This window comes from Limanda limanda, chromosome 18 (assembly GCF_963576545.1).
Source record: "Limanda limanda chromosome 18, fLimLim1.1, whole genome shotgun sequence".
Taxonomy (NCBI): Eukaryota; Metazoa; Chordata; class Actinopteri; order Pleuronectiformes; family Pleuronectidae; genus Limanda; species Limanda limanda.
This window is the reverse complement of record NC_083653.1, coordinates 20,487,974-20,511,028: the sequence shown is the minus strand read 5'-3', so window position 1 is coordinate 20,511,028 and position 23,055 is coordinate 20,487,974. Positions and strand designations below refer to the sequence as shown.

The window sequence follows — 23,055 nt, the reverse complement described above, 5'->3', positions numbered from 1 at the left end:
ATGTCATCTTGTATGACTCTTGTTCTGGATTATTCAAAGTTTTGACAGCAACCATCGGTTTTGTCCGAATGGCTTGGTACATAACATTTGGACTATTTGGACCCAGTACGGGACAGCAATTTTCTAGAATACACACATGTATCTCGAATTTTCAGACGTTGGATGCGTATGGTTATTTGACTGACAAGTAGTCCTTCATATTTCCTCTACTTTTAAATATCGGTTTTTTTTCTCACATATTTTCTCTGTACCATTTGCCTCATTGGCGCAGTAGGCAGCGCGTCAGTCTCATAATCTGAAGGTTGTGAGTTCAACCCTCACACGGGGCACGTGCCTTTTTACATGAGGTTTTGAGTGACCTTGCAACAAGTCATTTACACTGTGCAGTTGGAAAGGACGGGAAACTGTGGAGACACTAAAGAGGAATGAAGGCACATGCATTTCTGGTTCCCACTGTAGAAATGAAAGAGTAGTTTTGCATTTCTGGTGAAAAGCAGGCCAAACCATGTGATACTTCTTTGCTATGTGCAGAAAATCGAGATTGACAGGAATGCAGACAGAGCCTCTGCACACCCATAGCTGACATAACCTGGACAAGTGATCAACTTTCTGACATTCAAGATTTCAGATTCAGGAAGATTTATTGTCATTCCAAAACTTCTTAGGGGTCTTTGAAGTGGTTTAAACATCAGATAAATTGTCCTGGCAGGGCATTGGGGTCCCTTAAGAGTGCGTTTTGGAAAATTCAAAATCGTAAAAAAAGGCTCTCTGGTATTGGTTCTGTCGTTTGCAGTAAAGTCCACATGGGCTGTTAGCCCCACAACAGAGTAACTTTCTAAGATTCAAGATTTCAGATTCAGGAAGAATTATTGTCATTCCAAAACTTCCTAGGGGTCTGTGAAGTGGTTTAAACATCCGATAAATTGTCCTGGCAGGCCATAGGGTTCCTGTAAGAGTGCGTTTTTCGAAAAATCCAAATCGTAAAAAGGCATGTACAAGCATTGGTGGTTCAGTGGTAGAATTCTCGCCTGCCACGCGGGAGGCCCGGGTTCGATTCCCGGCTAATGCAACAGAGTATCTTTAGCCAATGATTTACATCTCAAGTGTGGGTATATTGATTGCTATGTCCATAGCCTCCTTCTAGTCTAAAGCACACTGGTGTTGGTTCTGTCGTTTGCAGTAAAGTCCACATGGGCTGTTAACCCCACCCTGCTCCAAGAGGATTAAGATCATTGATTTATTATGCTCATTGTTAACTGGTTCAAAATCAATTTACAAACACTGATATGTCATATGACTCTTGTTCTGGATTATTCAAAGTTTTGACAGCAACCATCGGTTTTGTCCGAATGGCTTGGTACATAACATTTGGACTATTTGGACCTAGTACGGGACAGCAATGTTCTAGAATACACACATGTATCCCGAATTTTCAGACGTTGGATGCGTATGGTTATTTGACTGACAAGTAGTCCTTCATATTTCCTCTACTTTTAAATATCGTTTTTTTTTCTCACATATTTTCTCTGTACCATTGGCCTCGTTGGCGCAGTAGGCAGCGCGTCAGTCTCATAATCTGAAGGTTGTGAGTTCAACCCTCACACGGGGCATGTGCCTTTTTACATGAGGTTTTGAGCGACCTTGCAACAAGTCATTTACACTGTGTATTCCATAGAGGGTGCAGTTGGAAAGGACGGGAAACTGTGGAGACACTAAAGAGGAATGAAGGCACATGCATTTCTGGTTCCCACTGTAGAAATGAAAGAGTAGTTTTGCATTTCTGGTGAAAAGCAGGCCAAACCATGTGGTGCTTCTTTGCTATGTGCAGAAAATCGAGATTGACAGGAATGCAGACAGAGCCTCTGCACACCCATAGCTGCCATAACCTGGACAAGTGATAAACTTTCTGACATTCAAGATTTCAGATTCAGGAAGATTTATTGTCATTCCAAAACTTCTTAGGGGTCTTTGAAGTGGTTTAAACATCAGATAAATTGTCCTGGCAGGGCATTGGGGTCCCTTAAGAGTGCGTTTTGGAAAATTCAAAATCGTAAAAAAAGGCTCTCTGGTATTGGTTCTGTCGTTTGCAGTAAAGTCCACATGGGCTGTTAGCCCCACAACAGAGTAACTTTCTAAGATTCAAGATTTCAGATTCAGGAAGATTTATTGTCATTCCAAAACTTCCTAGGGGTCTGTGAAGTGGTTTAAACATCCGATAAATTGTCCTGGCAGGCCATAGGGTTCCTGTAAGAGTGCGTTTTTCGAAAAATCCAAATCGTAAAAAGGCATGTACAAGCATTGGTGGTTCAGTGGTAGAATTCTCGCCTGCCACGCGGGAGGCCCGGGTTCGATTCCCGGCTAATGCAACAGAGTATCTTTAGCCAATGATTTACATCTCAAGTGTGGGTATATTGATTGCTATGTCCATAGCCTCCTTCTAGTCTAAAGCACACTGGTGTTGGTTCTGTCGTTTGCAGTAAAGTCCACATGGGCTGTTAACCCCACCCTGCTCCAAGAGGATTAAGATCATTGATTTATTATGCTCATTGTTAACTGGTTCAAAATCAATTTACAAACACTGATATGTCATATGACTCTTGTTCTGGATTATTCAAAGTTTTGACAGCAACCATCGGTTTTGTCCGAATGGCTTGGTACATAACATTTGGACTATTTGGACCTAGTACGGGACAGCAATGTTCTAGAATACACACATGTATCCCGAATTTTCAGACGTTGGATGCGTATGGTTATTTGACTGACAAGTAGTCCTTCATATTTCCTCTACTTTTAAATATCGTTTTTTTTTCTCACATATTTTCTCTGTACCATTGGCCTCGTTGGCGCAGTAGGCAGCGCGTCAGTCTCATAATCTGAAGGTTGTGAGTTCAACCCTCACACGGGGCATGTGCCTTTTTACATGAGGTTTTGAGCGACCTTGCAACAAGTCATTTACACTGTGTATTCCATAGAGGGTGCAGTTGGAAAGGACGGGAAACTGTGGAGACACTAAAGAGGAATGAAGGCACATGCATTTCTGGTTCCCACTGTAGAAATGAAAGAGTAGTTTTGCATTTCTGGTGAAAAGCAGGCCAAACCATGTGGTGCTTCTTTGCTATGTGCAGAAAATCGAGATTGACAGGAATGCAGACAGAGCCTCTGCACACCCATAGCTGCCATAACCTGGACAAGTGATAAACTTTCTGACATTCAAGATTTCAGATTCAGGAAGATTTATTGTCATTCCAAAACTTCTTAGGGGTCTTTGAAGTGGTTTAAACATCAGATAAATTGTCCTGGCAGGGCATTGGGGTCCCTTAAGAGTGCGTTTTGGAAAATTCAAAATCGTAAAAAAAGGCTCTCTGGTATTGGTTCTGTCGTTTGCAGTAAAGTCCACATGGGCTGTTAGCCCCACAACAGAGTAACTTTCTAAGATTCAAGATTTCAGATTCAGGAAGATTTATTGTCATTCCAAAACTTCCTAGGGGTCTGTGAAGTGGTTTAAACATCCGATAAATTGTCCTGGCAGGCCATAGGGTTCCTGTAAGAGTGCGTTTTTCGAAAAATCCAAATCGTAAAAAGGCATGTACAAGCATTGGTGGTTCAGTGGTAGAATTCTCGCCTGCCACGCGGGAGGCCCGGGTTCGATTCCCGGCTAATGCAACAGAGTATCTTTAGCCAATGATTTACATCTCAAGTGTGGGTATATTGATTGCTATGTCCATAGCCTCCTTCTAGTCTAAAGCACACTGGTGTTGGTTCTGTCGTTTGCAGTAAAGTCCACATGGGCTGTTAACCCCACCCTGCTCCAAGAGGATTAAGATCATTGATTTATTATGCTCATTGTTAACTGGTTCAAAATCAATTTACAAACACTGATTTGTCATATGACTCTTGTTCTGGATTATTCAAAGTTTTGACAGCAACCATCGGTTTTGTCCGAATGGCTTGGTACATAACATTTGGACTATTTGGACCTAGTACGGGACAGCAATGTTCTAGAATACACACATGTATCCCGAATTTTCAGACGTTGGATGCGTATGGTTATTTGACTGACAAGTAGTCCTTCATATTTCCTCTAATTTAAATATCGTTTTTTTTTCTCACATATTTTCTCTGTACCATTGGCCTCGTTGGCGCAGTAGGCAGCGCGTCAGTCTCATAATCTGAAGGTCGTGAGTTCAACCCTCACACGGGGCATGTGCCTTTTTACATGAGGTTTTGAGCGACCTTGCAACAAGTCATTTACACTGTGTATTCCATAGAGGGTGCAGTTGGAAAGGACGGGAAACTGTGGAGACACTAAAGAGGAATGAAGGCACATGCATTTCTGGTTCCCACTGTAGAAATGAAAGAGTAGTTTTGCATTTCTGGTGAAAAGCAGGCCAAACCATGTGGTGCTTCTTTGCTATGTGCAGAAAATCGAGATTGACAGGAATGCAGACAGAGCCTCTGCACACCCATAGCTGCCATAACCTGGACAAGTGATAAACTTTCTGACATTCAAGATTTCAGATTCAGGAAGATTTATTGTCATTCCAAAACTTCTTAGGGGTCTTTGAAGTGGTTTAAACATCAGATAAATTGTCCTGGCAGGGCATTGGGGTCCCTTAAGAGTGCGTTTTGGAAAATTCAAAATCGTAAAAAAAGGCTCTCTGGTATTGGTTCTGTCGTTTGCAGTAAAGTCCACATGGGCTGTTAGCCCCACAACAGAGTAACTTTCTAAGATTCAAGATTTCAGATTCAGGAAGATTTATTGTCATTCCAAAACTTCCTAGGGGTCTGTGAAGTGGTTTAAACATCCGATAAATTGTCCTGGCAGGCCATAGGGTTCCTGTAAGAGTGCGTTTTTCGAAAAATCCAAATCGTAAAAAGGCATGTACAAGCATTGGTGGTTCAGTGGTAGAATTCTCGCCTGCCACGCGGGAGGCCCGGGTTCGATTCCCGGCTAATGCAACAGAGTATCTTTAGCCAATGATTTACATCTCAAGTGTGGGTATATTGATTGCTATGTCCATAGCCTCCTTCTAGTCTAAAGCACACTGGTGTTGGTTCTGTCGTTTGCAGTAAAGTCCACATGGGCTGTTAACCCCACCCTGCTCCAAGAGGATTAAGATCATTGATTTATTATGCTCATTGTTAACTGGTTCAAAATCAATTTACAAACACTGATATGTCATATGACTCTTGTTCTGGATTATTCAAAGTTTTGACAGCAACCATCGGTTTTGTCCGAATGGCTTGGTACATAACATTTGGACTATTTGGACCTAGTACGGGACAGCAATGTTCTAGAATACACACATGTATCCCGAATTTTCAGACGTTGGATGCGTATGGTTATTTGACTGACAAGTAGTCCTTCATATTTCCTCTAATTTAAATATCGTTTTTTTTTCTCACATATTTTCTCTGTACCATTGGCCTCGTTGGCGCAGTAGGCAGCGCGTCAGTCTCATAATCTGAAGGTCGTGAGTTCAACCCTCACACGGGGCATGTGCCTTTTTACATGAGGTTTTGAGCGACCTTGCAACAAGTCATTTACACTGTGTATTCCATAGAGGGTGCAGTTGGAAAGGACGGGAAACTGTGGAGACACTAAAGAGGAATGAAGGCACATGCATTTCTGGTTCCCACTGTAGAAATGAAAGAGTAGTTTTGCATTTCTGGTGAAAAGCAGGCCAAACCATGTGGTGCTTCTTTGCTATGTGCAGAAAATCGAGATTGACAGGAATGCAGACAGAGCCTCTGCACACCCATAGCTGACATAACCTGGACAAGTGATAAACTTTCTGACATTCAAGATTTCAGATTCAGGAAGATTTATTGTCATTCCAAAACTTCTTAGGGGTCTTTGAAGTGGTTTAAACATCAGATAAATTGTCCTGGCAGGGCATTGGGGTCCCTTAAGAGTGCGTTTTGGAAAATTCAAAATCGTAAAAAAAGGCTCTCTGGTATTGGTTCTGTCGTTTGCAGTAAAGTCCACATGGGCTGTTAGCCCCACAACAGAGTAACTTTCTAAGATTCAAGATTTCAGATTCAGGAAGATTTATTGTCATTCCAAAACTTCCTAGGGGTCTGTGAAGTGGTTTAAACATCCGATAAATTGTCCTGGCAGGCCATAGGGTTCCTGTAAGAGTGCATTTTTTGAAAATTCCAAATCGTAAAAAGGCATGTACAAGCATTGGTGGTTCAGTGGTAGAATTCTCGCCTGCCACGCGGGAGGCCCGGGTTCGATTCCCGGCTAATGCAACAGAGTATCTTTAGCCAATGATTTACATCTCAAGTGTGGGTATATTGATTGCTATGTCCATAGCCTCCTTCTAGTCGAAAGCACACTGGTGTTGGTTCTGTCGTTTGCAGTAAAGTCCACATGGGCTGTTAACCCCACCCCGCTCCAAGAGGATTAAGATCATTGATTTATTATGCTCATTGTTAACTGGTTCAAAATCAATTTACAAACACTGATATGTCATCTTGTATGACTCTTGTTCTGGATTATTCAAAGTTTTGACAGCAACCATCGGTTTTGTCCGAATGGCTTGGTACATAACATTTGGACTATTTGGACCCAGTACGGGACAGCAATGTTCTAGAATACACACATGTATCCCGAATTTTCAGACGTTGGATGCGTATGGTTATTTGACTGACAAGTAGTCCTTCATATTTCCTCTACTTTTAAATATCGTTTTTTTTTCTCACATATTTTCTCTGTACCATTGGCCTCGTTGGCGCAGTAGGCAGCGCGTCAGTCTCATAATCTGAAGGTCGTGAGTTCAACCCTCACACGGGGCATGTGCCTTTTTACATGAGGTTTTGAGCGACCTTGCAACAAGTCATTTACACTGTGTATTCCATAGAGGGTGCAGTTGGAAAGGACGGGAAACTGTGGAGACACTAAAGAGGAATGAAGGCACATGCATTTCTGGTTCCCACTGTAGAAATGAAAGAGTAGTTTTGCATTTCTGGTGAAAAGCAGACCAAACCATGTGGTGCTTCTTTGCTATGTGCAGAAAATCGAGATTGACAGGAATGCAGACAGAGCCTCTGCACACCCATAGCTGACATAAACTGGACAAGTGATAAACTTTCTGACATTCAAGATTTCAGATTCAGGAAGATTTATTGTCATTCCAAAACTTCTTAGGGGTCTTTGAAGTGGTTTAAACATCAGATAAATTGTCCTGGCAGGGCATTGGGGTCCCTTAAGAGTGCGTTTTGGAAAATTCAAAATCGTAAAAAAAGGCTCTCTGGTATTGGTTCTGTCGTTTGCAGTAAAGTCCACATGGGCTGTTAGCCCCACAACAGAGTAACTTTCTAAGATTCAAGATTTCAGATTCAGGAAGATTTATTGTCATTCCAAAACTTCCTAGGGGTCTGTGAAGTGGTTTAAACATCCGATAAATTGTCCTGGCAGGCCATAGGGTTCCTGTAAGAGTGCGTTTTTCGAAAAATCCAAATCGTAAAAAGGCATGTACAAGCATTGATGGTTCAGTGGTAGAATTCTCGCCTGCCACGCGGGAGGCCCGGGTTCGATTCCCGGCTAATTCAACAGAGTATCTTTAGCCAATGATTTACATCTCAAGTGTGGGTATATTGATTGCTATGTCCATAGCCTCCTTCTAGTCTAAAGCACACTGGTGTTGGTTCTGTCGTTTGCAGTAAAGTCCACATGGGCTGTTAACCCCACCCTGCTCCAAGAGGATTAAGATCATTGATTTATTATGCTCATTGTTAACTGGTTCAAAATCAATTTACAAACACTGATATGTCATCTTGTATGACTCTTGTTCTGGATTATTCAAAGTTTTGACAGCAACCATCGGTTTTGTCCGAATGGCTTGGTACATAACATTTGGACTATTTGGACCTAGTACGGGACAGCAATGTTCTAGAATACACACATGTATCCCGAATTTTCAGACGTTGGATGCGTATGGTTATTTGACTGACAAGTAGTCCTTCATATTTCCTCTACTTTTAAATATCGTTTTTTTTTCTCACATATTTTCTCTGTACCATTGGCCTCGTTGGCGCAGTAGGCAGCGCGTCAGTCTCATAATCTGAAGGTCGTGAGTTCAACCCTCACACAAGGCATGTGCCTTTTTACATGAGGTTTTGAGCAACCTTGCAACAAGTCATTTACACTGTGTATTCCATAGAGGGTGCAGTTGGAAAGGACGGGAAACTGTGGAGACACTAAAGAGGAATGAAGGCACATGCATTTCTGGTTCCCACTGTAGAAATGAAAGAGTAGTTTTGCATTTCTGGTGAAAAGCAGGCCAAACCATGTGATGCTTCTTTGCTATGTGCAGAAAATCGAGATTGACAGGAATGCAGACAGAGCCTCTGCACACCCATAGCTGACATAACCTGGACAAGTGATAAACTTTCTGACATTCAAGATTTCAGATTCAGGAAGATTTATTGTCATTCCAAAACTTCTTAGGGGTCTTTGAAGTGGTTTAAACATCAGATAAATTGTCCTGGCAGGGCATTGGGGTCCCTTAAGAGTGCGTTTTGGAAAATTCAAAATCGTAAAAAAAGGCTCTCTGGTATTGGTTGCAACAAGTCATTTACACTGTGCAGTTGGAAAGGACGGGAAACTGTGGAGACACTAAAGAGGAATGAAGGCACATGCATTTCTGGTTCCCACTGTAGAAATGAAAGAGTAGTTTTGCATTTCTGGTGAAAAGCAGGCCAAACCATGTGGTGCTTCTTTGCTATGTGCAGAAAATCGAGATTGACAGGAATGCAAACAGAGCCTCTGCACACCCATAGCTGACATAACCTGGACAAGTGATCAACTTTCTGAGATTCAAGATTTCAGATTCAGGAAGATTTATTGTCATTCCAAAACTTCTTAGGGGTCTTTGAAGTGGTTTAAACATCAGATAAATTGTCCTGGCAGGGCATTGGGGTCCCTTAAGAGTGCGTTTTGGAAAATTCAAAATCGTAAAAAAAGGCTCTCTGGTATTGGTTCTGTCGTTTGCAGTAAAGTCCACATGGGCTGTTAGCCCCACAACAGAGTAACTTTCTAAGATTCAAGATTTCAGATTCAGGAAGATTTATTGTCATTCCAAAACTTCCTAGGGGTCTGTGAAGTGGTTTAAACATCCGATAAATTGTCCTGGCAGGCCATAGGGTTCCTGTAAGAGTGCGTTTTTCGAAAAATCCAAATCGTAAAAAGGCATGTACAAGCATTGATGGTTCAGTGGTAGAATTCTCGCCTGCCACGCGGGAGGCCCGGGTTCGATTCCCGGCTAATGCAACAGAGTATCTTTAGCCAATGATTTACATCTCAAGTGTGGGTATATTGATTGCTATGTCCATAGCCTCCTTCTAGTCTAAAGCACACTGGTGTTGGTTCTGTCGTTTGCAGTAAAGTCCACATGGGCTGTTAACCCCACCCTGCTCCAAGAGGATTAAGATCATTGATTTATTATGCTCATTGTTAACTGGTTCAAAATCAATTTACAAACACTGATATGTCATCTTGTATGACTCTTGTTCTGGATTATTCAAAGTTTTGACAGCAACCATCGGTTTTGTCCTAATGGCTTGGTACATAACATTTGGACTATTTGGACCTAGTACGGGACAGCAATGTTCTAGAATACACACATGTATCCCGAATTTAAAGACGTTGGATGCGTATGGTTATTTGACTGACAAGTAGTCCTTCATATTTCCTCTACTTTTAAATATCGTTTTTTTTTCTCACATATTTTCTCTGTACCATTGGCCTCCTTGGCGCAGTAGGCAGCGCGTCAGTCTCATAATCTGAAGGTCGTGAGTTCAACCCTCACACAAGGCATGTGCCTTTTTACATGAGGTTTTGAGCGACCTTGCAACAAGTCATTTACACTGTGTATTCCATAGAGGGTGCAGTTGGAAAGGACGGGAAACTGTGGAGACACTAAAGAGGAATGAAGGCACATGCATTTCTGGTTCCCACTGTAGAAATGAAAGAGTAGTTTTGCATTTCTGGTGAAAAGCAGGCCAAACCATGTGATGCTTCTTTGCTATGTGCAGAAAATCGAGATTGACAGGAATGCAGACAGAGCCTCTGCACACCCATAGCTGACATAACCTGGACAAGTGATAAACTTTCTGACATTCAAGATTTCAGATTCAGGAAGATTTATTGTCATTCCAAAACTTCTTAGGGGTCTTTGAAGTGGTTTAAACATCAGATAAATTGTCCTGGCAGGGCATTGGGGTCCCTTAAGAGTGCGTTTTGAAAAATTCAAAATCGTAAAAAAAGGCTCTCTGGTATTGGTTCTGTCGTTTGCAGTAAAGTCCACATGGGCTGTTAGCCCCACAACAGAGTAACTTTCTAAGATTCAAGATTTCAGATTCAGGAAGATTTATTGTCATTCCAAAACTTCCTAGGGGTCTGTGAAGTGGTTTAAACATCCGATAAATTGTCCTGGCAGGCCATAGGGTTCCTGTAAGAGTGCGTTTTTCGAAAAATCCAAATCGTAAAAAGGCATGTACAAGCATTGGTGGTTCAGTGGTAGAATTCTCGCCTGCCACGCGGGAGGCCCGGGTTCGATTCCCGGCTAATGCAACAGAGTATCTTTAGCCAATGATTTACATCTCAAGTGTGGGTATATTGATTGCTATGTCCATAGCCTCCTTCTAGTCTAAAGCACACTGGTGTTGGTTCTGTCGTTTGCAGTAAAGTCCACATGGGCTGTTAACCCCACCCTGCTCCAAGAGGATTAAGATCATTGATTTATTATGCTCATTGTTAACTGGTTCAAAATCAATTTACAAACACTGATATGTCATCTTGTATGACTCTTGTTCTGGATTATTCAAAGTTTTGACAGCAACCATCGGTTTTGTCCGAATGGCTTGGTACATAACATTTGGACTATTTGGACCTAGTACGGGACAGCAATGTTCTAGAATACACACATGTATCCCGAATTTTCAGACGTTGGATGCGTATGGTTATTTGACTGACAAGTAGTCCTTCATATTTCCTCTACTTTTAAATATCGTTTTTTTTTCTCACATATTTTCTCTGTACCATTGGCCTCGTTGGCGCAGTAGGCAGCGCGTCAGTCTCATAATCTGAAGGTCGTGAGTTCAACCCTCACACGGGGCATGTGCCTTTTTACATGAGGTTTTGAGCGACCTTGCAACAAGTCATTTACACTGTGTATTCCATAGAGGGTGCAGTTGGAAAGGACGGGAAACTGTGGAGACACTAAAGAGGAATGAAGGCACATGCATTTCTGGTTCCCACTGTAGAAATGAAAGAGTAGTTTTGCATTTCTGGTGAAAAGCAGGCCAAACCATGTGGTGCTTCTTTGCTATGTGCAGAAAATCGAGATTGACAGGAATGCAGACAGAGCCTCTGCACACCCATAGCTGACATAACCTGGACAAGTGATAAACTTTCTGACATTCAAGATTTCAGATTCAGGAAGATTTATTGTCATTCCAAAACTTCTTAGGGGTCTTTGAAGTGGTTTAAACATCAGATAACTTGTCCTGGCAGGGCATTGGGGTCCCTTAAGAGTGCGTTTTGGAAAATTCTAAATCGTAAAAAAAGGCTCTCTGGTATTGGTTCTGTCGTTTGCAGTAAAGTCCACATGGGCTGTTAGCCCCACAACAGAGTAACTTTCTAAGATTCAAGATTTCAGATTCAGGAAGATTTATTGTCATTCCAAAACTTCCTAGGGGTCTGTGAAGTGGTTTAAACATCCGATAAATTGTCCTGGCAGGCCAAAAGGTTCCTGTAAGAGTGCATTTTTTGAAAAATCCAAATCGTAAAAAGGCATGTACAAGCATTGGTGGTTCAGTGGTAGAATTCTTGCCTGCCACGCGGGAGGCCCGGGTTCGATTCCCGGCTAATGCAACGGAGTATCTTTAGCCAATGATTTACATCTCAAGTGTGGGTATATTGATTGCTATGTCCATAGCCTCCTTCTAGTCTAAAGCACACTGGTGTTGGTTCTGTCGTTTGCAGTAAAGTCCACATGGGCTGTTAACCCCACCCTGCTCCAAGAGGATTAAGATCATTGATTTATTATGCTCATTGTTAACTGGTTCAAAATCAATTTACAAACACTGATATGTCATCTTGTATGACTCTTGTTCTGGATTATTCAAAGTTTTGACAGCAACCATCGGTTTTGTCCGAATGGCTTGGTACATAACATTTGGACTATTTGGACCCAGTACGGGACAGCAATTTTCTAGAATACACACATGTATCTCGAATTTTCAGACGTTGGATGCGTATGGTTATTTGACTGACAAGTAGTCCTTCATATTTCCTCTACTTTTAAATATCGGTTTTTTTTCTCACATATTTTCTCTGTACCATTTGCCTCATTGGCGCAGTAGGCAGCGCGTCAGTCTCATAATCTGAAGGTCGTGAGTTCAACCCTCACACGGGGCACGTGCCTTTTTACATGAGGTTTTGAGTGACCTTGCAACAAGTCATTTACACTGTGCAGTTGGAAAGGACGGGAAACTGTGGAGACACTAAAGAGGAATGAAGGCACATGCATTTCTGGTTCCCACTGTAGAAATGAAAGAGTAGTTTTGCATTTCTGGTGAAAAGCAGGCCAAACCATGTGATACTTCTTTGCTATGTGCAGAAAATCGAGATTGACAGGAATGCAGACAGAGCCTCTGCACACCCATAGCTGACATAACCTGGACAAGTGATAAACTTTCTGACATTCAAGATTTCAGATTCAGGAAGATTTATTGTCATTCCAAAACTTCTTAGGGGTCTTTGAAGTGGTTTAAACATCAAATAAATTGTCCTGGCAGGGCATTGGGGTCCCTTAAGAGTGCGTTTTGGAAAATTCAAAATCGTAAAAAAAGGCTCTCTGGTATTGGTTCTGTCGTTTGCAGTAAAGTCCACATGGGCTGTTAGCCCCACAACAGAGTAACTTTCTAAGATTCAAGATTTCAGATTCAGGAAGAATTATTGTCATTCCAAAACTTCCTAGGGGTCTGTGAAGTGGTTTAAACATCCGATAAATTGTCCTGGCAGGCCATAGGGTTCCTGTAAGAGTGCGTTTTTCGAAAAATCCAAATCGTAAAAAGGCATGTACAAGCATTGGTGGTTCAGTGGTAGAATTCTCGCCTGCCACGCGGGAGGCCCGGGTTCGATTCCCGGCTAATGCAACAGAGTATCTTTAGCCAATGATTTACATCTCAAGTGTGGGTATATTGATTGCTATGTCCATAGCCTCCTTCTAGTCTAAAGCACACTGGTGTTGGTTCTGTCGTTTGCAGTAAAGTCCACATGGGCTGTTAACCCCACCCTGCTCCAAGAGGATTAAGATCATTGATTTATTATGCTCATTGTTAACTGGTTCAAAATCAATTTACAAACACTGATATGTCATCTTGTATGACTCTTGTTCTGGATTATTCAAAGTTTTGACAGCAACCATCGGTTTTGTCCGAATGGCTTGGTACATAACATTTGGACTATTTGGACCTAGTACGGGACAGCAATGTTCTAGAATACACACATGTATCCCGAATTTTCAGACGTTGGATGCGTATGGTTATTTGACTGACAAGTAGTCCTTCATATTTCCTCTACTTTTAAATATCGTTTTTTTTTCTCACATATTTTCTCTGTACCATTGGCCTCGTTGGCGCAGTAGGCAGCGCGTCAGTCTCATAATCTGAAGGTCGTGAGTTCAACCCTCACACGGGGCATGTGCCTTTTTACATGAGGTTTTGAGCGACCTTGCAACAAGTCATTTACACTGTGTATTCCATAGAGGGTGCAGTTGGAAAGGACGGGAAACTGTGGAGACACTAAAGAGGAATGAAGGCACATGCATTTCTGGTTCCCACTGTAGAAATGAAAGAGTAGTTTTGCATTTCTGGTGAAAAGCAGGCCAAACCATGTGGTGCTTCTTTGCTATGTGCAGAAAATCGAGATTGACAGGAATGCAGACAGAGCCTCTGCACACCCATAGCTGACATAACCTGGACAAGTGATAAACTTTCTGACATTCAAGATTTCAGATTCAGGAAGATTTATTGTCATTCCAAAACTTCTTAGGGGTCTTTGAAGTGGTTTAAACATCAGATAACTTGTCCTGGCAGGGCATTGGGGTCCCTTAAGAGTGCGTTTTGGAAAATTCTAAATCGTAAAAAAAGGCTCTCTGGTATTGGTTCTGTCGTTTGCAGTAAAGTCCACATGGGCTGTTAGCCCCACAACAGAGTAACTTTCTAAGATTCAAGATTTCAGATTCAGGAAGATTTATTGTCATTCCAAAACTTCCTAGGGGTCTGTGAAGTGGTTTAAACATCCGATAAATTGTCCTGGCAGGCCAAAAGGTTCCTGTAAGAGTGCATTTTTTGAAAAATCCAAATCGTAAAAAGGCATGTACAAGCATTGGTGGTTCAGTGGTAGAATTCTTGCCTGCCACGCGGGAGGCCCGGGTTCGATTCCCGGCTAATGCAACGGAGTATCTTTAGCCAATGATTTACATCTCAAGTGTGGGTATATTGATTGCTATGTCCATAGCCTCCTTCTAGTCTAAAGCACACTGGTGTTGGTTCTGTCGTTTGCAGTAAAGTCCACATGGGCTGTTAACCCCACCCTGCTCCAAGAGGATTAAGATCATTGATTTATTATGCTCATTGTTAACTGGTTCAAAATCAATTTACAAACACTGATATGTCATCTTGTATGACTCTTGTTCTGGATTATTCAAAGTTTTGACAGCAACCATCGGTTTTGTCCGAATGGCTTGGTACATAACATTTGGACTATTTGGACCCAGTACGGGACAGCAATTTTCTAGAATACACACATGTATCTCGAATTTTCAGACGTTGGATGCGTATGGTTATTTGACTGACAAGTAGTCCTTCATATTTCCTCTACTTTTAAATATCGGTTTTTTTTCTCACATATTTTCTCTGTACCATTTGCCTCATTGGCGCAGTAGGCAGCGCGTCAGTCTCATAATCTGAAGGTCGTGAGTTCAACCCTCACACGGGGCACGTGCCTTTTTACATGAGGTTTTGAGTGACCTTGCAACAAGTCATTTACACTGTGCAGTTGGAAAGGACGGGAAACTGTGGAGACACTAAAGAGGAATGAAGGCACATGCATTTCTGGTTCCCACTGTAGAAATGAAAGAGTTGTTTTGCATTTCTGGTGAAAAGCAGGCCAAACCATGTGATACTTCTTTGCTATGTGCAGAAAATCGAGATTGACAGGAATGCAGACAGAGCCTCTGCACACCCATAGCTGACATAACCTGGACAAGTGATAAACTTTCTGACATTCAAGATTTCAGATTCAGGAAGATTTATTGTCATTCCAAAACTTCTTAGGGGTCTTTGAAGTGGTTTAAACATCAAATAAATTGTCCTGGCAGGGCATTGGGGTCCCTTAAGAGTGCGTTTTGGAAAATTCAAAATCGTAAAAAAAGGCTCTCTGGTATTGGTTCTGTCGTTTGCAGTAAAGTCCACATGGGCTGTTAGCCCCACAACAGAGTAACTTTCTAAGATTCAAGATTTCAGATTCAGGAAGAATTATTGTCATTCCAAAACTTCCTAGGGGTCTGTGAAGTGGTTTAAACATCCGATAAATTGTCCTGGCAGGCCATAGGGTTCCTGTAAGAGTGCGTTTTTCGAAAAATCCAAATCGTAAAAAGGCATGTACAAGCATTGGTGGTTCAGTGGTAGAATTCTCGCCTGCCACGCGGGAGGCCCGGGTTCGATTCCCGGCTAATGCAACAGAGTATCTTTAGCCAATGATTTACATCTCAAGTGTGGGTATATTGATTGCTATGTCCATAGCCTCCTTCTAGTCTAAAGCACACTGGTGTTGGTTCTGTCGTTTGCAGTAAAGTCCACATGGGCTGTTAACCCCACCCTGCTCCAAGAGGATTAAGATCATTGATTTATTATGCTCATTGTTAACTGGTTCAAAATCAATTTACAAACACTGATATGTCATATGACTCTTGTTCTGGATTATTCAAAGTTTTGACAGCAACCATCGGTTTTGTCCGAATGGCTTGGTACATAACATTTGGACTATTTGGACCTAGTACGGGACAGCAATGTTCTAGAATACACACATGTATCCCGAATTTTCAGACGTTGGATGCGTATGGTTATTTGACTGACAAGTAGTCCTTCATATTTCCTCTACTTTTAAATATCGTTTTTTTTTCTCACATATTTTCTCTGTACCATTGGCCTCGTTGGCGCAGTAGGCAGCGCGTCAGTCTCATAATCTGAAGGTCGTGAGTTCAACCCTCACACGGGGCATGTGCCTTTTTACATGAGGTTTTGAGCGACCTTGCAACAAGTCATTTACACTGTGTATTCCATAGAGGGTGCAGTTGGAAAGGACGGGAAACTGTGGAGACACTAAAGAGGAATGAAGGCACATGCATTTCTGGTTCCCACTGTAGAAATGAAAGAGTAGTTTTGCATTTCTGGTGAAAAGCAGGCCAAACCATGTGGTGCTTCTTTGCTATGTGCAGAAAATCGAGATTGACAGGAATGCAGACAGAGCCTCTGCACACCCATAGCTGCCATAACCTGGACAAGTGATAAACTTTCTGACATTCAAGATTTCAGATTCAGGAAGATTTATTGTCATTCCAAAACTTCTTAGGGGTCTTTGAAGTGGTTTAAACATCAGATAAATTGTCCTGGCAGGGCATTGGGGTCCCTTAAGAGTGCGTTTTGGAAAATTCAAAATCGTAAAAAAAGGCTCTCTGGTATTGGTTCTGTCGTTTGCAGTAAAGTCCACATGGGCTGTTAGCCCCACAACAGAGTAACTTTCTAAGATTCAAGATTTCAGATTCAGGAAGATTTATTGTCATTCCAAAACTTCCTAGGGGTCTGTGAAGTGGTTTAAACATCCGATAAATTGTCCTGGCAGGCCATAGGGTTCCTGTAAGAGTGCGTTTTTCGAAAAATCCAAATCGTAAAAAGGCATGTACAAGCATTGGTGGTTCAGTGGTAGAATTCTCGCCTGCCACGCGGGAGGCCCGGGTTCGATTCCCGGCTAATGCAACAGAGTATCTTTAGCCAATGATTTACATCTCAAGTGTGGGTATATTGATTGCTATGTCCATAGCCTCCTTCTAGTCTAAAGCACACTGGTGTTGGTTCTGTCGTTTGCAGTAAAGTCCACATGGGCTGTTAACCCCACCCTGCTCCAAGAGGATTAAGATCATTGATTTATTATGCTCATTGTTAACTGGTTAAAAATCAATTTACAAACACTGATATGTCATATGACTCTTGTTCTGGATTATTCAAAGTTTTGACAGCAACCATCGGTTTTGTCCGAATGGCTTGGTACATAACATTTGGACTATTTGGACCTAGTACGGGACAGCAATGTTCTAGAATACACACATGTATCCCGAATTTTCAGACGTTGGATGCGTATGGTTATTTGACTGACAAGTAGTCCTTCATATTTCCTCTAATTTAAATATCGTTTTTTTTTCTCACATATTTTCTCTGTACCATTGGCCTCGTTGGCGCAGTAGGCAGCGCGTCAGTCTCATAATCTGAAGGTCGTGAGTTCAACCCTCACACGGGGCATGTGCCTTTTTACATGAGGTTTTGAGCGACCTTGCAACAAGTCATTTACACTGTGTATTCCATAGAGAGTGCAGTTGGAAAGGACGGGAAACTGTGGAGACACTAAAGAGGAATGAAGGCACATGCATTTCTGGTTCCCACTGTAGAAATGAAAGAGTAGTTTTGCATTTCTGGTGAAAAGCAGGCCAAACCATGTGGTGCTTCTTTGCTATGTGCAGAAAATCGAGATTGACAGGAATGCAGACAGAGCCTCTGCACACCCATAGCTGCCATAACCTGGACAAGTGATAAACTTTCTGACATTCAAGATTTCAGATTCAGGAAGATTTATTGTCATTCCAAAACTTCTTAGGGGTCTTTGAAGTGGTTTAAACATCAGATAAATTGTCCTGGCAGGGCATTGGGGTCCCTTAAGAGTGCGTTTTTGAAAATTCAAAATCGTAAAAAAAGGCTCTCTGGTATTGGTTCTGTCGTTTGCAGTAAAGTCCACATGGGCTGTTAGCCCCACAACAGAGTAACTTTCTAAGATTCAAGATTTCAGATTCAGGAAGATTTATTGTCATTCCAAAACTTCCTAGGGGTCTGTGAAGTGGTTTAAACATCCGATAAATTGTCCTGGCAGGCCATAGGGTTCCTGTAAGAGTGCGTTTTTCGAAAAATCCAAATCGTAAAAAGGCATGTACAAGCATTGGTGGTTCAGTGGTAGAATTCTCGCCTGCCACGCGGGAGGCCCGGGTTCGATTCCCGGCTAATGCAACAGAGTATCTTTAGCCAATGATTTACATCTCAAGTGTGGGTATATTGATTGCTATGTCCATAGCCTCCTTCTAGTCGAAAGCACACTGGTGTTGGTTCTGTCGTTTGCAGTAAAGTCCACATGGGCTGTTAACCCCACCCTGCTCCAAGAGGATTAAGATCATTGATTTATTATGCTCATTGTTAACTGGTTCAAAATCAATTTACAAACACTGATATGTCATCTTGTATGACTCTTGTTCTGGATTATTCAAAGTTTTGACAGCAACCATCGGTTTTGTCCGAATGGCTTGGTACATAACATTTGGACTATTTGGACCTAGTACGGGACAGCAATGTTCTAGAATACACACATGTATCCCGAATTTTCAGACGTTGGATGCGTATGGTTATTTGACTGACAAGTAGTCCTTCATATTTCCTCTACTTTTAAATATCGTTTTTTTTTCTCACATATTTTCTCTGTACCATTGGCCTCGTTGGCGCAGTAGGCAGCGCGTCAGCCTCATAATCTGAAGGTCGTGAGTTCAACCCTCACACGGGGCATGTGCCTTTTTACATGAGGTTTTGAGCGACCTTGCAACAAGTCATTTACACTGTGTATTCCATAGAGGGTGCAGTTGGAAAGGACGGGAAACTGTGGAGACACTAAAGAGGAATGAAGGCACATGCATTTCTGGTTCCCACTGTAGAAATGAAAGAGTAGTTTTGCATTTCTGGTGAAAAGCAGGCCAAACCATGTGGTGCTTCTTTGCTATGTGCAGAAAATCGAGATTGACAGGAATGCAGACAGAGCCTCTGCACACCCATAGCTGACATAACCTGGACAAGTGATAAACTTTCTGACATTCAAGATTTCAGATTCAGGAAGATTTATTGTCATTCCAAAACTTCTTAGGGGTCTTTGAAGTGGTTTAAACATCAGATAAATTGTCCTGGCAGGGCATTGGGGTCCCTTAAGAGTGCGTTTTGGAAAATTCAAAATCGTAAAAAAAGGCTCTCTGGTATTGGTTCTGTCGTTTGCAGTAAAGTCCACATGGGCTGTTAGCCCCACAACAGAGTAACTTTCTAAGATTCAAGATTTCAGATTCAGGAAGATTTATTGTCATTCCAAAACTTCCTAGGGGTCTGTGAAGTGGTTTAAACATCCGATAAATTGTCCTGGCAGGCCATAGGGTTCCTGTAAGAGTGCATTTTTTGAAAAATCCAAATCGTAAAAAGGCATGTACAAGCATTGGTGGTTCAGTGGTAGAATTCTTGCCTGCCACGCGGGAGGCCCGGGTTCGATTCCCGGCTAATGCAACAGAGTATCTTTAGCCAATGATTTACATCTCAAGTGTGGGTATATTGATTGCTATGTCCATAGCCTCCTTCTAGTCTAAAGCACACTGGTGTTGGTTCTGTCGTTTGCAGTAAAGTCCACATGGGCTGTTAACCCCACCCTGCTCCAAGAGGATTAAGATCATTGATTTATTATGCTCATTGTTAACTGGTTCAAAATCAATTTACAAACACTGATATGTCATATGACTCTTGTTCTGGATTATTCAAAGTTTTGACAGCAACCATCGGTTTTGTCCGAATGGCTTGGTACATAACATTTGGACTATTTGGACCTAGTACGGGACAGCAATGTTCTAGAATACACACATGTATCCCGAATTTTCAGACGTTGGATGCGTATGGTTATTTGACTGACAAGTAGTCCTTCATATTTCCTCTAATTTAAATATCGTTTTTTTTTCTCACATATTTTCTCTGTACCATTGGCCTCGTTGGCGCAGTAGGCAGCGCGTCAGTCTCATAATCTGAAGGTCGTGAGTTCAACCCTCACACGGGGCATGTGCCTTTTTACATGAGGTTTTGAGCGACCTTGCAACAAGTCATTTACACTGTGTATTCCATAGAGGGTGCAGTTGGAAAGGACGGGAAACTGTGGAGACACTAAAGAGGAATGAAGGCACATGCATTTCTGGTTCCCACTGTAGAAATGAAAGAGTAGTTTTGCATTTCTGGTGAAAAGCAGGCCAAACCATGTGATGCTTCTTTGCTATGTGCAGAAAATCGAGATTGACAGGAATGCAGACAGAGCCTCTGCACACCCATAGCTGACATAACCTGGACAAGTGATAAACTTTCTGACATTCAAGATTTCAGATTCAGGAAGATTTATTGTCATTCCAAAACTTCTTAGGGGTCTTTGAAGTGGTTTAAACATCAGATAAATTGTCCTGGCAGGGCATTGGGGTCCCTTAAGAGTGCGTTTTTGAAAATTCAAAATCGTAAAAAAAGGCTCTCTGGTATTGGTTCTGTCGTTTGCAGTAAAGTCCACATGGGCTGTTAGCCCCACAACAGAGTAACTTTCTAAGATTCAAGATTTCAGATTCAGGAAGATTTATTGTCATTCCAAAACTTCCTAGGGGTCTGTGAAGTGGTTTAAACATCCGATAAATTGTCCTGGCAGGCCATAGGGTTCCTGTAAGAGTGCGTTTTTCGAAAAATCCAAATCGTAAAAAGGCATGTACAAGCATTGGTGGTTCAGTGGTAGAATTCTCGCCTGCCACGCAGGAGGCCCGGGTTCGATTCCCGGCTAATGCAACAGAGTATCTTTAGCCAATGATTTACATCTCAAGTGTGGGTATATTGATTGCTATGTCCATAGCCTCCTTCTAGTCTAAAGCACACTGGTGTTGGTTCTGTTGTTTGCAGTAAAGTCCACATGGGCTGTTAACCCCACCCTGCTCCAAGAGGATTAAGATCATTGATTTATTATGCTCATTGTTAACTGGTTCAAAATCAATTTACAAACACTGATATGTCATCTTGTATGACTCTTGTTCTGGATTATTCAAAGTTTTGACAGCAACCATCGGTTTTGTCCGAATGGCTTGGTACATAACATTTGGACTATTTGGACCTAGTACGGGACAGCAATGTTCTAGAATACACACATGTATCCCGAATTTTCAGACGTTGGATGCGTATGGTTATTTGACTGACAAGTAGTCCTTCATATTTCCTCTACTTTTAAATATCGTTTTTTTTTCTCACATATTTTCTCTGTACCATTGGCCTCGTTGGCGCAGTAGGCAGCGCGTCAGTCTCATAATCTGAAGGTCGTGAGTTCAACCCTTACACGGGGCATGTGCCTTTTTACATGAGGTTTTGAGCGACCTTGCAACAAGTCATTTACACTGTGTATTCCATAGAGGGTGCAGTTGGAAAGGACGGGAAACTGTGGAGACACTAAAGAGGAATGAAGGCACATGCATTTCTGGTTCCCACTGTAGAAATGAAAGAGTAGTTTTGCATTTCTGGTGAAAAGCAGGCCAAACCATGTGGTGCTTCTTTGCTATGTGCAGAAAATCGAGATTGACAGGAATGCAGACAGAGCCTCTGCACACCCATAGCTGACATAACCTGGACAAGTGATAAACTTTCTGACATTCAAGATTTCAGATTCAGGAAGATTTATTGTCATTCCAAAACTTCTTAGGGGTCTTTGAAGTGGTTTAAACATCAGATAAATTGTCCTGGCAGGGCATTGGGGTCCCTTAAGAGTGCGTTTTTGAAAATTCAAAATCGTAAAAAAAGGCTCTCTGGTATTGGTTCTGTCGTTTGCAGTAAAGTCCACATGGGCTGTTAGCCCCACAACAGAGTAACTTTCTAAGATTCAAGATTTCAGATTCAGGAAGATTTATTGTCATTCCAAAACTTCCTAGGGGTCTGTGAAGTGGTTTAAACATCCGATAAATTGTCCTGGCAGGCCATAGGGTTCCTGTAAGAGTGCATTTTTTGAAAATTCCAAATCGTAAAAAGGCATGTACAAGCATTGGTGGTTCAGTGGTAGAATTCTCGCCTGCCACGCGGGAGGCCCGGGTTCGATTCCCGGCTAATGCAACAGAGTATCTTTAGCCAATGATTTACATCTCAAGTGTGGGTATATTGATTGCTATGTCCATAGCCTCCTTCTAGTCGAAAGCACACTGGTGTTGGTTCTGTCGTTTGCAGTAAAGTCCACATGGGCTGTTAACCCCACCCCGCTCCAAGAGGATTAAGATCATTGATTTATTATGCTCATTGTTAACTGGTTCAAAATCAATTTACAAACACTGATATGTCATCTTGTATGACTCTTGTTCTGGATTATTCAAAGTTTTGACAGCAACCATCGGTTTTGTCCGAATGGCTTGGTACATAACATTTGGACTATTTGGACCCAGTACGGGACAGCAATGTTCTAGAATACACACATGTATCCCGAATTTTCAGACGTTGGATGCGTATGGTTATTTGACTGACAAGTAGTCCTTCATATTTCCTCTACTTTTAAATATCGTTTTTTTTTCTCACATATTTTCTCTGTACCATTGGCCTCGTTGGCGCAGTAGGCAGCGCGTCAGTCTCATAATCTGAAGGTCGTGAGTTCAACCCTCACACAGGGCATGTGCCTTTTTACATGAGGTTTTGAGCGACCTTGCAACAAGTCATTTACACTGTGTATTCCATAGAGGGTGCAGTTGGAAAGGACGGGAAACTGTGGAGACACTAAAGAGGAATGAAGGCACATGCATTTCTGGTTCCCACTGTAGAAATGAAAGAGTAGTTTTGCATTTCTGGTGAAAAGCAGACCAAACCATGTGGTGCTTCTTTGCTATGTGCAGAAAATCGAGATTGACAGGAATGCAGACAGAGCCTCTGCACACC

At 42.0% G+C, this 23,055-nt stretch overlaps 33 non-coding genes across 33 annotated transcripts; all 33 read left to right on the top strand.

Moving 5' to 3' along the window:
* The first annotated feature begins 256 nt into the window (after positions 1-256).
* Positions 257-329, top strand: trnam-cau (transfer RNA methionine (anticodon CAU)). Its single transcript has one exon. It is a non-coding gene; the product is annotated as a tRNA-Met (tRNA).
* A 669-nt stretch (positions 330-998) lies between these two features.
* Positions 999-1,069, top strand: trnag-gcc (transfer RNA glycine (anticodon GCC)). The gene has a single exon. It is a non-coding gene; the product is annotated as a tRNA-Gly (tRNA).
* Positions 1,070-1,537: 468 nt separating this feature from the next.
* trnam-cau (transfer RNA methionine (anticodon CAU)) lies at positions 1,538-1,610 on the top strand. Its single transcript has one exon. It is a non-coding gene; the product is annotated as a tRNA-Met (tRNA).
* A 685-nt stretch (positions 1,611-2,295) lies between these two features.
* trnag-gcc (transfer RNA glycine (anticodon GCC)) lies at positions 2,296-2,366 on the top strand. The gene has a single exon. It is a non-coding gene; the product is annotated as a tRNA-Gly (tRNA).
* Positions 2,367-2,834: 468 nt separating this feature from the next.
* Positions 2,835-2,907, top strand: trnam-cau (transfer RNA methionine (anticodon CAU)). The gene has a single exon. It is a non-coding gene; the product is annotated as a tRNA-Met (tRNA).
* A 685-nt stretch (positions 2,908-3,592) lies between these two features.
* Positions 3,593-3,663, top strand: trnag-gcc (transfer RNA glycine (anticodon GCC)). Its single transcript has one exon. It is a non-coding gene; the product is annotated as a tRNA-Gly (tRNA).
* A 467-nt stretch (positions 3,664-4,130) lies between these two features.
* On the top strand, positions 4,131-4,203 carry trnam-cau (transfer RNA methionine (anticodon CAU)). The gene has a single exon. It is a non-coding gene; the product is annotated as a tRNA-Met (tRNA).
* A 685-nt stretch (positions 4,204-4,888) lies between these two features.
* trnag-gcc (transfer RNA glycine (anticodon GCC)) lies at positions 4,889-4,959 on the top strand. The gene has a single exon. It is a non-coding gene; the product is annotated as a tRNA-Gly (tRNA).
* Positions 4,960-5,426: 467 nt separating this feature from the next.
* trnam-cau (transfer RNA methionine (anticodon CAU)) lies at positions 5,427-5,499 on the top strand. The gene has a single exon. It is a non-coding gene; the product is annotated as a tRNA-Met (tRNA).
* A 685-nt stretch (positions 5,500-6,184) lies between these two features.
* Positions 6,185-6,255, top strand: trnag-gcc (transfer RNA glycine (anticodon GCC)). The gene has a single exon. It is a non-coding gene; the product is annotated as a tRNA-Gly (tRNA).
* Positions 6,256-6,728: 473 nt separating this feature from the next.
* Positions 6,729-6,801, top strand: trnam-cau (transfer RNA methionine (anticodon CAU)). The gene has a single exon. It is a non-coding gene; the product is annotated as a tRNA-Met (tRNA).
* Positions 6,802-8,030: 1,229 nt separating this feature from the next.
* Positions 8,031-8,103, top strand: trnam-cau (transfer RNA methionine (anticodon CAU)). Its single transcript has one exon. It is a non-coding gene; the product is annotated as a tRNA-Met (tRNA).
* A 1,103-nt stretch (positions 8,104-9,206) lies between these two features.
* Positions 9,207-9,277, top strand: trnag-gcc (transfer RNA glycine (anticodon GCC)). The gene has a single exon. It is a non-coding gene; the product is annotated as a tRNA-Gly (tRNA).
* A 1,231-nt stretch (positions 9,278-10,508) lies between these two features.
* On the top strand, positions 10,509-10,579 carry trnag-gcc (transfer RNA glycine (anticodon GCC)). The gene has a single exon. It is a non-coding gene; the product is annotated as a tRNA-Gly (tRNA).
* A 473-nt stretch (positions 10,580-11,052) lies between these two features.
* Positions 11,053-11,125, top strand: trnam-cau (transfer RNA methionine (anticodon CAU)). The gene has a single exon. It is a non-coding gene; the product is annotated as a tRNA-Met (tRNA).
* A 685-nt stretch (positions 11,126-11,810) lies between these two features.
* On the top strand, positions 11,811-11,881 carry trnag-gcc (transfer RNA glycine (anticodon GCC)). The gene has a single exon. It is a non-coding gene; the product is annotated as a tRNA-Gly (tRNA).
* Positions 11,882-12,354: 473 nt separating this feature from the next.
* trnam-cau (transfer RNA methionine (anticodon CAU)) lies at positions 12,355-12,427 on the top strand. Its single transcript has one exon. It is a non-coding gene; the product is annotated as a tRNA-Met (tRNA).
* Positions 12,428-13,096: 669 nt separating this feature from the next.
* On the top strand, positions 13,097-13,167 carry trnag-gcc (transfer RNA glycine (anticodon GCC)). Its single transcript has one exon. It is a non-coding gene; the product is annotated as a tRNA-Gly (tRNA).
* Positions 13,168-13,640: 473 nt separating this feature from the next.
* On the top strand, positions 13,641-13,713 carry trnam-cau (transfer RNA methionine (anticodon CAU)). The gene has a single exon. It is a non-coding gene; the product is annotated as a tRNA-Met (tRNA).
* Positions 13,714-14,398: 685 nt separating this feature from the next.
* Positions 14,399-14,469, top strand: trnag-gcc (transfer RNA glycine (anticodon GCC)). Its single transcript has one exon. It is a non-coding gene; the product is annotated as a tRNA-Gly (tRNA).
* Positions 14,470-14,942: 473 nt separating this feature from the next.
* trnam-cau (transfer RNA methionine (anticodon CAU)) lies at positions 14,943-15,015 on the top strand. Its single transcript has one exon. It is a non-coding gene; the product is annotated as a tRNA-Met (tRNA).
* Positions 15,016-15,684: 669 nt separating this feature from the next.
* On the top strand, positions 15,685-15,755 carry trnag-gcc (transfer RNA glycine (anticodon GCC)). Its single transcript has one exon. It is a non-coding gene; the product is annotated as a tRNA-Gly (tRNA).
* Positions 15,756-16,223: 468 nt separating this feature from the next.
* Positions 16,224-16,296, top strand: trnam-cau (transfer RNA methionine (anticodon CAU)). Its single transcript has one exon. It is a non-coding gene; the product is annotated as a tRNA-Met (tRNA).
* A 685-nt stretch (positions 16,297-16,981) lies between these two features.
* On the top strand, positions 16,982-17,052 carry trnag-gcc (transfer RNA glycine (anticodon GCC)). The gene has a single exon. It is a non-coding gene; the product is annotated as a tRNA-Gly (tRNA).
* Positions 17,053-17,519: 467 nt separating this feature from the next.
* trnam-cau (transfer RNA methionine (anticodon CAU)) lies at positions 17,520-17,592 on the top strand. Its single transcript has one exon. It is a non-coding gene; the product is annotated as a tRNA-Met (tRNA).
* A 685-nt stretch (positions 17,593-18,277) lies between these two features.
* trnag-gcc (transfer RNA glycine (anticodon GCC)) lies at positions 18,278-18,348 on the top strand. The gene has a single exon. It is a non-coding gene; the product is annotated as a tRNA-Gly (tRNA).
* Positions 18,349-18,821: 473 nt separating this feature from the next.
* trnam-cau (transfer RNA methionine (anticodon CAU)) lies at positions 18,822-18,894 on the top strand. The gene has a single exon. It is a non-coding gene; the product is annotated as a tRNA-Met (tRNA).
* A 685-nt stretch (positions 18,895-19,579) lies between these two features.
* On the top strand, positions 19,580-19,650 carry trnag-gcc (transfer RNA glycine (anticodon GCC)). The gene has a single exon. It is a non-coding gene; the product is annotated as a tRNA-Gly (tRNA).
* Positions 19,651-20,117: 467 nt separating this feature from the next.
* Positions 20,118-20,190, top strand: trnam-cau (transfer RNA methionine (anticodon CAU)). Its single transcript has one exon. It is a non-coding gene; the product is annotated as a tRNA-Met (tRNA).
* Positions 20,191-20,875: 685 nt separating this feature from the next.
* Positions 20,876-20,946, top strand: trnag-gcc (transfer RNA glycine (anticodon GCC)). The gene has a single exon. It is a non-coding gene; the product is annotated as a tRNA-Gly (tRNA).
* Positions 20,947-21,419: 473 nt separating this feature from the next.
* Positions 21,420-21,492, top strand: trnam-cau (transfer RNA methionine (anticodon CAU)). Its single transcript has one exon. It is a non-coding gene; the product is annotated as a tRNA-Met (tRNA).
* A 685-nt stretch (positions 21,493-22,177) lies between these two features.
* trnag-gcc (transfer RNA glycine (anticodon GCC)) lies at positions 22,178-22,248 on the top strand. The gene has a single exon. It is a non-coding gene; the product is annotated as a tRNA-Gly (tRNA).
* Positions 22,249-22,721: 473 nt separating this feature from the next.
* trnam-cau (transfer RNA methionine (anticodon CAU)) lies at positions 22,722-22,794 on the top strand. Its single transcript has one exon. It is a non-coding gene; the product is annotated as a tRNA-Met (tRNA).
* The last annotated feature ends 261 nt before the right edge of the window (positions 22,795-23,055 follow it).